This window comes from Sus scrofa, chromosome 6, assembly GCF_054392235.1.
Source record: "Sus scrofa isolate SSC_HxYL_T2T_F1_AM1 chromosome 6, Sscrofa_HxYL_maternal_Yorkshire_Landrace_v2.0, whole genome shotgun sequence".
NCBI lineage: Eukaryota > Metazoa > Chordata > Mammalia > Artiodactyla > Suidae > Sus > Sus scrofa.
This window is the reverse complement of record NC_139388.1, coordinates 112,022,617-112,035,218: the sequence shown is the minus strand read 5'-3', so window position 1 is coordinate 112,035,218 and position 12,602 is coordinate 112,022,617. Positions and strand designations below refer to the sequence as shown.

Genomic DNA, 12,602 nt, shown 5'->3' with positions numbered 1-12,602 from the left:
GCTTAATATAATCAAGAAAATGAGTTCCCAAATTAATAGCTGTTGGCCAGGGAGACCTCAAATGCTTTTTTTTTTTTTTTTTTTTTTTAGGTTTCTATTATCTTTCTAGGGATTGGAATGTCTGTGAAAGATGGGTTGCTTAGAGTAGCTGAGAGCCCCAGATCTGCCACAAGCAGAGGACTCTGAGTCCATGGTTGGAGGAATTATGTACCCTGTGGTCATCCTTGGCAGGAATTATCTCATTTAATCCTCACAAAACCCCATGAATAAAGTGTGATGGCTGTTACCCTTTTTCGAGAAATAGAAACTGAACAGAGGGATAAGAAGTATCTTGACCAAGCTCATACAAGGTTGGGATTCTTGCTCCAGCACAGGAACTCAGAGGCTATGCTCCTAACCACCGTGCAACCAGCCTCCTTAGCAACCTGGAAAGAAGACGCAGTGATGTGTTAGGGGTGAGCTGGGGTGGCAGTTACCAAAGCGCCTGAGATCCAGCAGGGTTGCTGAAAGTGCATTTCCTGCTACAGCACTGCAGGTAGAAATGCAGTTATTCCAGTGTGTTCACGGCAGGGAGTGGGGGGAAGAGAGAGACGTGATGAAGGATAGAATGTGAGGCAGTGTGATGTGTCACACACACTCACTTGCCTACGGAAGAAAAGTCCCAGGCAAGATGGCACTGCCTTCCTCTTTACCAACATCCCCCTGTCCGATGCCGAAGTTAACACACTCTTACCACCCTTGCCATCCTCACCCCCCTTACTCCTCAAATCCTGACCAGCCAGCTGGCATAGTCCTTCCTCTGATCTGGATATCCAGATTTCCAGTTCTACCTTGGATCTTCATTTCTCTTTGTTTTATGAAAGCTGCAGACACTGGTGAGGTTTGCTGCTTCCTTTTTATATACTTGTGCTGAAAACACTGGCTGGAATTGATAGGACTGACATTAAACCATAACAGAAGAAGAATGCAAGGCTAAATAGAAGCTGTGCTTCTTTTTCAAAGTTTTTCATGAGATTTAGAGTTATTCTGACTACTGAAACTCAGATATTTTTTGAGCTTAGCGCTTCAGTTATTATGATCACTTTACATTCTTACCTCTTCCAACTGGGTTTTTGCAACTCGGGGATCAAGTCTGTTGTGTAACAACATTAACAGCTAATAAATTAGGCCCCGCTTTGCCATTTTCTTGAGCAGTGCTGGTGGAGCCAGGCCCTCATGGAATTTAACAGGAGCCTATTCCGAGTCTGATCCTCTGCTTGGACTGTGAGGTCAGGATTCCACGCCAGAGCTGTGCTGCTCCTAATGTGGGGGTGAACATGAGAGTCACTGTGATACAGGTCCACGAGCTCGTCTCTGAAAGCCCTTTGCACCAACATGACTCAGAATTTTCTAGATTTCAGAGAAGAAATATGCAGATACTGTGTATTATGTAACATCTCCCATTGGGGTCTGAACTGGCACCCCCTTATCACGCACATTAATATTTCTGAGGACAAGTGTATGAATATTCCCACTAAGCAGGGTAAATACAAAATAGAGTCTAGCATCAGGTCAGGTTGGCTCTATCAGATAACTTTAGATCGGATCACTGTTGCCAAGTGAGTTACCAAAACCCTTTTGATTTTCAGTTGTTTGGGATTTGGGATTTTATAGGGAAGAGATTGTGGATCTGCAAATGCAAATCTCTACCACCATTTACCAAGCATTCATTTGTATGCTCCTGTGTAATCAACAAGGGCCTGCATAGGAAGGTACTGTTGTTCTGTTTCTTCATGGTAGATGAGGAAACTTCCAAGCAGAGAGAGTCTAGGAAAAGGGCCTGAAGTCTCAGAGCCAGCGAGAAGACTCAAAGCTGGGTACATCAACGCAAGGCAGCTGCGATGTTCTCTCTCTGAGAAAATACCAGCTTGGAGGACTTTTCCTTCAGATGACAGTTTTCTGTACCTCACCTGTCTGACAAGCAGACCGCTGGCTGCTCGGCTGCTCGGCTGCTCAGCTGCGCTCTCTAAGCACTAGCTCTTGGGGCTGTCAAGTTGACGCTGATCCCCTGCTCTTCTCGCAGGGCCTCTCTAGTTTTCTCGCTCAAGATATTTTTAAAATAGTTGAGTGCCCCAGACATTCTTGAAGCAGTCATTTCCTTCCCTTCTCGTTTATTAATGGGTTTATTTCTTTCGACTCCCCAGTGTTGCTCTGAGGCACTCATGGAAGGCCTGTTTATTGCCTTTGGCTGACATTACCTTTCTCCTCCTCCACCCACAACCTTATCTTCTGCCTGCCAGCAGGACTAACCTTTGTGCCTTCCTCCTCTGGGCTTCCCTCTCCCGCTCTGCATTTTTCTGGGGTGAGCTTCCCCCTCGCCCCCCCACCCCCACAGGTTTCTGAGTGCTGGCTCCCCAACCTGTGGAATTGCGTGTGCTCCTGGCCCCCTCATTCTGCAGGGGCCTGGTTGTAGGGAGGGCACACTCTGGATTGAAGAAGTTCAAGCTCTGTATGAAAAGGTTGATCATCTTCAATGTTCTTTTGCATCTTTTCACAAGGCACAGGCTGAGACACACACTCTTAGCAGGCAGGGCCCGGGGCTGGGGGGCTTCTTATTCAAAACCTAATGCAGGATCATGTGCCACTGGGCTGTTTCTGGATGCTCTGTGAGGACAGGGTTGTGGTGAGTTGACACCAAGGGAACCTGCAGCAGACTGGGCTTCTGCTCTCCCAGCCCTTTCTGAAGGAGTCCCCAAGTAAAGGCAAGACTGGCCGAGGGTGGGGCTGATATGATCTACAAGTTCATAGCTCACCCATTGGGTGACCTCCCAAGCAAGATTTTACTTAACCTCTTTTTCCTTCATGTCCTCACCTATAAAACGGGAGTCCTGAGAATCATTCCACTTCCAACAATTACAACATGTGCTTTTTCACATCACCAAGCAGTTCTCCCACCCCAGTAGAGGGTCCTACAACCCAACTCGGTTCTCACACTCTCTACCTGGAGGTGGCATCAGATCCCAGGGGTTAAGGGTTCAGTTCTAACAGGACTCCCCATCAGATGCCAAAGGCAAGTGGAGGTTGTTACCCATGCTTCTTACCTACTGGCTATTAATCATAAGTTTTCAAGACCCCCATCCTGGGGTTTGATTAATTTGCTAGAAAAGCTCACAGAACTCAGAGAAACATTTACTTGCATTTGCTAGTTTATTATAAAAGTGTATAACTCAAGAACAGCCAGAAAAAAGAGATGCACAGGGTCAAGATATTGTGAGAAGGGACACAGGGTTTCTGCCATTTCGAGCGTTCCCCTCTACACGTGTTCCCCAACTCAGAAGCTCTCTGAATCCTGTCCTTTTAGGTTTTGAGGGTTTTGATTTGTTTTGTTTTGTTGTTGTTGTTTGGGCCATGCCTGTGGCATGTGGAAGTTCCCTGGCCAGGGATAGAACCCACACCACCGCAGTGACCTGAGCCACAGTGGTGACGAGGCTGGATTCTTAACCCACTGAGCCATCAGGGACCACTGTGTCTTTTTAGGTTTTTAGGAAGGCTTCATTACACAGCACATTATATGCTATCTTTGGCCATTGGACAGCCTTTCTCTGTTCTGTGGAGGACAGGGTTTGTTTCCCCTGGCAACTAGCTCCCACCCTTAGGTTTCTGAGAGACTTTCCAAAGTCATTTTATTAACATAACAAAAGGTAGCTTTATCACTTTTAGGAAATCACTTAGGAAATCTCATGGGTTTTAGGACCTCAGTGCCTGGAACATTGAAGAAAACCAAATATCTATTTCGTGTAAATTACAACCCCCAGACCCACTGACTTGTTATGAGGAGTAAGTCAATTTAATGGACCAATGTGTGTGGAATCATCCACACTCCGTCAGCTCTCTGGACAGAGTCACTTAACTCACCCCCAACTCTTTTGTGCTCCAGTGTGACATCCTAAGGCCACCAAGGCTCACAAGTGCTAACTTTTAAATTGTTCTTTCCCAGGAGTTTCTGTACCTTCACTACTGCTGCACCATTATCTATTCCTTTCCCAGAATCTTTTTTTGGGGTGGGGGGATGCCACATGTGTGGCATATGGAAGTTCCCAGGCTAGGGAAGCTGCAGCTACCAGCCTGCTCCACAGCCACAGCAACGCCAGATCCTTAACCCACTGAACGAGGCCAGGGATTGAACTGGCAACCTCACGGATACTAGTCAGGTTCATAATCTGCTGAGCCACAACAGTACTCCCCTTTCCCAGAATCTTGAACACCATTCATTTCAGTGCTGACAGGGGCATCAGTCATCTTTTAATTGCTTCATTTAACAGATGAGGAAAGACAACTCCATCAACTCGCCCAGAGTGGGACCCCCACCCTCACCCTCACCCCAGATATAGGACAAAGCTGGGGATTCCCAGTTGGTGCTCTGTCCAGATTTGCTAGGCACTCTTTTAGTTTTAGCACCAAAAGATCCTCTTCTCAGAAAACCCTCAGCCCAGTTGGTTACCCTAGCCCTCCCATATTCATGAGCTTTGTTACTTTATTAATCAAAACAGTATGTTTGTCGTCCTCACAGCTTTTTACAGTGAGGGGAAAAAACCTTCGGTTGCCAATTCTGTATATAGGCAGTGTGTTAAGCCACTGAAAGTTAACATTTCAGTTAGCCATACTTTTTTATTTTTTTTAAACTCAGCTTCCATGTCATAGCTCATTAGATTACTTCAAACCAAATGAGTAATCTGCTGCCGGCTCTCAGAGGGAGGAGAAGCACTTTCAAATGGACAGAGGATGAGTTCAGTGCTGTTAACAACAACAACAAAAAAAAAAATTCACAAATTTCTAACTAGCTTACAGTCTATCAGACTGAATCCCCTATGACTGAAAAATTTGGGCCTTCTGGAAACCATTATAAGAAGCTTTTGTTGCAGCACACCGACAGGGTGGAAATGCTATGCACACTAAAACATCAAATGGTGTTATTAATCCAAATATCTTACCACAGTGGCTGTTTCTTTTGGAAGAGAGTGGGTAAATCCAAGATTTCACTTGGCCTGAAATAGCAGGTACTCAAGAAAAGTGATTATTACTCCCATCGGCTCAGTCTACAACAAGTATTTATTACACGGTCAATATATGCTTGTCACAGGTGCTGGCTGTTAAAGTAAATTATATTAAATGAGACGGAAAATGGCTGCTGTCCTCATGGAGCTTAAGTGCAGTGAAAAAGAGAAAATGATATAATTACACAAATAAGAATGGAAATCTAACTTTGATGAGTGCTATGAAGTAAAGTGCTGAGTGCTCTGGGAACGTTTGGTGGGGCATCACGTCTCATCTGAGGAAGTGACATCTAAGCTGAAATCTGAAGGCTCAGACTAGGGAAAATGGCATTTCAGGTGGTGAGACTAGCATGAGCAAAGGCCCTGTGGTAGGAAAAGGGATACACTAACCTACTGAATGAGAGCCAGTGGGTCACTGATTTGATGCGTGCAGGGATGTTTGAGTTCTGATGATGGGAGATAATATCTTTGCAAACTTTACCAGCAATCAGAACCTCTTTAGCAGTTCCACAATGCCACACCTCCTCACAGAGAGCTTCCAGTCAGCTCTAGGGACGTCATAGCATCGCCATTCCTGAAGGAAAGCTTGACACTGGTTAACACCCTCTAGCTGTGACTCGGGCTCAGAATGTGGATGAGGCCTGCCAAAATGCACACAGCTAGTTAGTTAGAGGCAGAGTGGGAATTGCAAACAAGATCCTTTGACCTTGAGTTCAAAATCTTTCCCATGGCATCCTCATTACCCCTCATCTTAAGACGAATTTTTCTTCTGAAGTCTTTCACTCCCGAGCCCTTTAGAGTTTGCCAACCAAGAGTGGCTTCTTTCCTGCCCCTCGGCACCATCAGAGTCTGCAAGTGGTGCTATTGCTTCACCGCCTGAGATGTTTCCCTTCACACTTGTCCGCAGGACCCCTGCACCTACAGGGGAGTTTGTGAGCATCTCCAATGGGAGCCTTAAAAAGGGAACCATCCTTAGTTTCTGGACATCTTCCTGTCCAGCATTTGAAGGCACCATTCATTTTGTCAACAGTAACAGTAATCGGAGTTATCTTAACCTGCCTGCTTTGAAATTCACCCACTGCTTCACCATCCTCTGTGCCTCTGTTCTCATTGGAGCCAGTGTCAGCTTTCGTCCTCACTTTGGTGCCCTGAGTCACCCAACCCAATAGCTGTTACACAGTACCTTAGGATAGACCTTTACCTTTCACTATTGCAGAATACATGGCAGAAAACCCCACAGACACTCAGGCCTGGGTCACTTGGGGAAACTGTGTATCAGATTTTTTTTTCTTTTTTTTTTTTAATGAACACAGGAAAGGACAGGAATTCCCATCATGGCATAACAGAAACGAATCCAACTAGGAACCATGAGGTTATGGGTTCTATCCCTGGCCTCACTCAGTGGGTTAAGGGTCTGGCATTGCCATGAGCTGTGGTGTAGGTCGCAGATGCTGTTTGGATCTGGTGTTGATGTGGTTGTGGTGTAGTCTGGCGGCTGTAGCTCCAATTGGACCTCCTAACCTGGGAACCTTCGTATGGGCCCTAAAAAGCAAAAAAAGAAAAAAGAAATAAAGAAAGAAAGAACAATCACCTGCAAGGAAACCTTGGTACCTATTGTTACCTTTGGTGGAGACTGATGGGGGGGCCACTGCAGTCTCCTGATCGTTAAGGTCTACCTGCCAAAGTTTCTTAGGAATATGCGTCACTTTGTGATAGGCTGGTTTTCCTTTCCAGTGAAATAATAATTTGGGAGAGTATGAGATGAAGAGAATAAATCAACACCAGATTGTAACACTTTCGGAAGCGTCCCACTAGTTCATTAAGCCATGTTTAAGAGCTTAAGAACTGCCCAGGAAAGAAGCACCCCTGTATTGGAGCATTTTTTTATTTGGGAAGTCAACAAGGATGCCAGCTTTCTTGTCAAGTAGTGAAAAGCCCCAAGAGCAAGATTGGTTTCTAATCTTCAAGGTGATTATGTAGATGCTGTGGAAATGAGAAGAACACTTCTCTAAAATAGTGCTTTTGAATGGTTCTTTTAGCAATCAATCAATATTGCCACACTGGGTCTGAAGAGGCAGAGCCTTAGTAGAATATAAACCTTTGGGTGGAGGTCAGAGTAGCAGCTTATTGTCACCAACACATTCTTAATCAACTGTTAACTAAGAATCAATTCTAGACTTAGGATCAAATTGCCTTTCAACTACCAAAATAACAAGTTGGTGCCCATATAACAGGCTTCTTACTGAAAAGAGAGAATACCTCTTGGCAGGGCTGAGTTTGTTTTCCAAGATGGGACAGAACTCTGAACATGAACAGTTATTAAGGACTGAGGTACATCCTCATTTTGAGGAATTTTGGAATCATCCCTGTGGGAGAGTTGGATGAGGCTCCTCTTGCAGTAACATGAATACCTCAGAGGTTAATTAACCTGAATTATTGTAATACATCTTAGGGTAAGGCAGCAAAGATCTGTACTGGAAAGGAAACTGACTGAGCGTATTTACAATGATAGATGGTTAGTGGCCACACAGAGAAACCCGGTCTGGGAACTGACTGCATGTCAGACCCTGGGATACCTAGCAGGAGGGCACCCTCAGCCAGAAATGTCCAGCAGAGTCCTCTGATGACTCAGAGAGGCTTCTCAGGGCTGACATTTCTGCTATTCTCATTTATTTTCTTCATCCTCAGTATCCCTCTCTCTCCTCCCCATACTTTTCACCTTCGGGAAAGATTTAGAAGTTGCTGGTTTTCTATAGATGATTGCAAATATAAAATTGCCTCCCCCCGAAATGCTATATTGAAAAGGAACTTTTAAAGGACTTCATAGGACAGTCATTCTTTCATGAATGGCATTTACTCTTTTGAGCTCCGTGATAGCTCCCAGAGTCTAGCATAAAAGAAAATGATCCCCTGCATGGTGAGACCTGAAAATTCTCTGTTCTCACAGAGGAGAGGAATGATTGAGCATCTGCACCAGGTGCTCCAGGGTCAGAGCAGAGACAACTTGGGAGGGTCTAGTCCACTTACTGCCTTTGGGCTCAAAAGCATTCCTTCAAAATTGGCACAACATTGTGAATCAACTCTAATAAAGCATTTCTTGGAGTTCCCGAGGTGGCTCAGCAGAAATGAATCTGACAAGCATCCATGAGGACACAGGTTCGATCCCTGGCCTTTCTCTGGGGGTTAAGGATCCTGTGTTGCCATGAGTTTTGATGCAGATTGCAGATGGACTCAGATCTGGCATTGCTGTGGCTGTGGTGTGGGCTGGCGGCTACAGCTCTGATTCGACCCCTAGCCTGAGAACCTCCATAGGCAGCATGGGTGGCCCTAAAAAGAAAAAAAAAAAAAATTTTTTTAATAAAATAAAATTAAAATTAAAATTTAAAAATTTAAAAATTTAAAAAGCATTTCTTCAAGCCAGTGAGATTTTTCATGTTTTTGTAACAACTCTACAAAAATAAAATGGCAAAGAAAACAAACCCCTGTCATGATAGGATTTTCTGGTTTATTTATTCATTTATTTTTACTGTTGTGGCTTTTCTCATTGTATGTTGTATGTTGGTATGTTGTATGTTGGTATGTTGTTTTCATTTTTTTCTTGGCCAAGCCCGGAAAAAACCAGTAAGTCATCTCAAGAAAATAGTAAAGTCCACCACTGAATACTTCTTCCATATCTTTCTAGTCTCTCCTGTCACCCAAATATCCAACTTCACCAGCTTCTTACCATAGTGCAGTCAGGCCTGGTGTGATTTACCTTTTTTCCGTAGTTCTGTCTACCTGAAGGCTCTCTCTGCCTGTCTCTGACCTGCTGAATTTTCTTTCCCCTGGATCCCTGCTGATTTGCCATTTCCTCTTCCTTATAGTTGGGAAGAATCTATTTTTATTTATTTTATTTTTTTCTTTTTAGGGCCGCACCTGCAGCATATGGAAGTTCCCAGGCTAGGGGTCAAATTGGAGCTGTAGCTGCCAGCCTACGCCATAGCCACAGCCATGCAGGATCTGAGCCACATCTGTGACGTTCACTGCAGCTTGTGGCAACACTGGATCCTTAGTTAACCCACTGAGTGAGGCCAGGGATCGAACCCCTGTCATCATGGATACTAGTTGGGATCTTAACCTGCTGAGCCACAATGGGAACTCCAAGAATCTATTTTTTGATATTGCTTTAATTTACATTTCTATAACTACTAGTGGGATGAAACATTTTCCTTTCTACTTGTGATCTTTTTTCTGTAATATACTTGTTCATGTTGTTTGCAAAATTTACTATTAAAAATTTGTCTACTGTAATACTTATAAAGTTTCTTTTTCGTTACTGATCCTCTCCCTGCTATGAAAGTTGCAGTTATCCAGTTATCTTTGAGATTTTGGTTCACCTTTCATTTTTGTTTACAGTGGTTTTGAAGTGCATTTATTTTTTTATTGTCATTTTTAAACTGCATGGCTTCTGCCACAAGCCTCATTTACCATCATCTTGCTTATTTAATAATCACTGATCACGTTATAAACATTCACTTATGTTATTGTTTATTAAATAAGTTTTAGTTTTGTTTACTTTTGTTTGCTTTGTTTTGCTTTTTACTGAAGATTCTATAGAGTAATGGAGTTTGGCTGGACGAATTACTTTCTCTTCTCCTCTGCTTCCTCATTCATGCTTAATAATGGTGTCTACCATGAAGTTTAAGCATTAAATTCATTTGTAAGAAATTCAGCCCAGTGTTTGACACCTAACGATGAACAAATCCTTAATTCTCTTTATACAATGAAATTCCGCTTGAATCAAAGAAGGAAGTCGGCAATAAAAGCAAAGCAGTCTGATGTATTTGAAACCATCTTAAATAAATAGGCCCAAAGTCAGAAAACTTCAAAGACAAGATTATCTTTCTCATCCTGTAGTTTCTAAAAACACAGATGAAAACTCTCCAAGAAGAAACAATACCCAACTTGAACAAATAAATATCAGGTAGTAAGGGACAATGAAAGTTATTTTTTCCTTTAGATTTTCTTCTACTGTAAATAGAGATATGCTGGATGCGTAGTGTATGTTGTATGACTGAACATTCTCTGACACCTCCATTGGACCCCAGTAAGCCTGAGGGGAGTTTGGAAGATAATCACGCTGTTAATGATCTTTTTCTTCTACCCGTAAATAATGTAATTTCCGTGTAATACTATAATGAAACAAAATATAAGAGGAGAGGTAATGCTGTACTGTATATGAGGATGCAGCTCAGCAGGAACAGGCTTCATGAAAACTAGATGTGGGAGTTCCCTGGTGGCTCAGCAGGTTAAGGATCCAGCATTGTCACTGCAGTGGCTCAAGTTCAATCCCTGGCCTGGGAATTTCCACATGCTGTGGGTACAGCCAAAAAAAACAAAAAAAAAAAAACAAAAAAAAAACCAACCACCCCACAATTTGGATGTGAGCTAAACAGACCCCAAAAATGATGTTTTTGTATTTTAATCTCTTCTGTCTTATCAGATGGCACAAAATGGAAAATAAATATATCCTTGATTTATTTTGGTATACAGTGGTCCCTAAGTGTCCAAAAGGGATTGATTCCAAGACCCACTGGGGAAACCAGAATCTGCAGATGCTTAAGTCCCATAGTCTGTCCTCTGTATCAACAAGTTCCACATCCATGTAGTATTTTGTGCTTAGTTAACAACTGAATTTTGTTTCCCCTAATTGGTTTAGTTAGCAATTAAAATTTGTTTCTCCTAAGTGTATTGCTGATTTTAGTTCTGTCTTATTTATTTATTAGGGCCTCACCTGAAGCATATGGAAGTTCCCAGGCTAGGGGTCGAATCGGAGCTGCAATTGCCAGCCTACACCACAGCCACAGCAATGCCAGATCTGAGCCACATCTGTGACCTACACCACAGCTCACGGCAACGCCAGATCCTTAACCCACTGAGCAAGGTCAGGCATCGAACCCATGTTCTCATGGATACTAGTGAGGTTCATTCGTTTTCACTGCACCACAATGGGAACTCCTCTGTTCTGCTTTAATGTTTAAAAAATGTATGAGTCAGCTTTTTGATATCTTGCAAAAATTATGTATTTGTAAATGCATAGAAGTGTGTGTGTATATGCATTGAATTTATTGAATGAGCTCAAATTCACGGGGCATTAAGAAAAGGCAACTTTATTCTTTCTCAGCACATACCTTACAGACCTGTTCTTTGACCCCTTCCCCTCTCCTATCTTAAATCTCAACCATGTCCATAGTTTACCTGGTCTTTTTCTGATAATGAAAGTTAAATCCTGTATAATAATCGCATATCTCTAGTTCATCATCTCAGTGAAAATACCTCCCTTTCGCTGGGGTCCTGGAAGGCTGCAGTGGGGGTTGAGCACTTTGGCTAACTTCTCCAATATCTGGCTGCACCATCTTATCTATTTGCAAGCTGCTATTTTAAACCCCTCAAAGTCTGGGCATAGGCTGGGAATTTGGGTGAATGTAGGAGAAGAGAAGACAAGCTAAGGGAGAGAAAAGTCTTACTTGGCTGAAGCAGTTGTACCGGAGCGGACGCTCTTTGCATATAGTACACTCCTTGGGATGACAAGTTCTTTCTTGGACTCCTCTTGTGTGTTCTTCAGGGCTCTCTCCTCTGTAACCCACCATGACTACTGCTAGGATTGCTCACCTACAGCTCCCTTCCTCTAACTACTGATGACAAGCACCTTGATTTCTACAGGTTTATCTCCTCTTTGGAATCACCTTGGCTACAGACTTTTTCAAGATGATACAATCCAGCTTTATTCCATTTGGCCCATAAGGAACTCACGGTTCTTGTCTCTTGCTAACAAGAGGACATGTGTTAAACTTTCAAATTATACTCTTAAAGCCCCACGTCTTGACTTGAAGACCCCTCCTCCATTCCATCATGGGAGAGATATATGTCCTACTAACCATTCCAGAAAAATAATCAACCCAGTAGTTCCCCTCGTGGCTCAGGGGTAATGAACCCAACAGGTATCCATGAGGACGTAGGTTCAATCCCTGGCCTCACTCAGTGAGCTAAGGATCCAGCATTGCCATGAGCTGTGATGTAGGTTTGCAGACACAGCTTGGATCCCTCATTGCTGGGGCTGTGGCTCTGGCCAGCAGCTACAGCTCTGATTCAACCCCTAGTCTGGGAACTTCCATATGCAGAAAGTCTGGCCCTAAAAAGTAAAAAGAAAAAAAAAATAGTCAACCCAGTATTCTTTCAACTATAATGAATTTTTTGTTTTCTCTTTTATAGTCTAGAGGGGAGTAAACTAGTACTGCAGAGGATTTCACAATTTCTTAGCCCATTCTGTATAGACAGTCTAACACCTTCAAAGAGGAGCAGGATGTGGCGATGATTAACAACTATTGTATTTATTCTCAAATTTGAGGGCCTTAGCTGCAACTCTGAGTCAGCAAGAAAAGTCCCATCTTAACATACTGTTATAAATATGTCATGTGCTCCTACTGGTAGTTCTTCAATATATTATCATTTAAATAATTTTCCTTGACAAAACAAATTTGAAAAACACTGCTCTGGAGTTTTGCTTTTAAGTATGATGTAAGCTACTAG

At 43.0% G+C, this 12,602-nt stretch overlaps 1 long non-coding RNA gene across 2 annotated transcripts in view; it reads left to right on the top strand.

Moving 5' to 3' along the window:
* The window catches only part of LOC106510680 (uncharacterized), a 429,859-nt gene that overhangs the window by 386,492 nt on the left and 30,765 nt on the right, over window positions 1-12,602 (top strand). The window lies entirely within an intron of this gene.